Source organism: Myotis davidii, unplaced genomic scaffold (genome assembly GCF_000327345.1).
Source record: "Myotis davidii unplaced genomic scaffold, ASM32734v1 Scaffold4362, whole genome shotgun sequence".
NCBI lineage: Eukaryota > Metazoa > Chordata > Mammalia > Chiroptera > Vespertilionidae > Myotis > Myotis davidii.
The window spans coordinates 1-273 of record NW_006293451.1 but is presented as its reverse complement, the minus strand read 5'-3'; the positions used below and the strand labels follow the sequence as shown (position 1 = coordinate 273).

Sequence of the window (273 nt, the reverse complement as noted above, 5' to 3'; positions counted from 1 at the left end):
CTGCTGAGCGTGATGTAGCAGATTTTAAATTTAGTAAATATATTTTAAACTGAAACTATAATTCACAAAATAGTAAGAATGACAAACTCTGTAAGAAATATTTATAGGAGTTTCAGGGCGTCCTTGTGCGGCCCCATGGTGTAATGGTTAGCACTCTGGACTTTGAATCCAGTGATCCGAGTTCAAATCTCGGTGGGGCCTGCTACCCTACCGCTGTCTTTTTTCCCCATCACGGGTGCATCCTGGCCTCTGCACATGGAGTTCCCAAACCCA

The 273-nt window shown here is 43.6% G+C and overlaps 1 non-coding gene across 1 annotated transcript; it reads left to right on the top strand.

Annotated features, from left to right (window-relative positions):
- The first annotated feature begins 129 nt into the window (after nt 1–129).
- TRNAQ-UUG lies at nt 130–201 on the top strand. Its single transcript has one exon. It is a non-coding gene; the product is annotated as a tRNA-Gln (tRNA).
- Nucleotides 202–273: the final 72 nt, after the last annotated feature.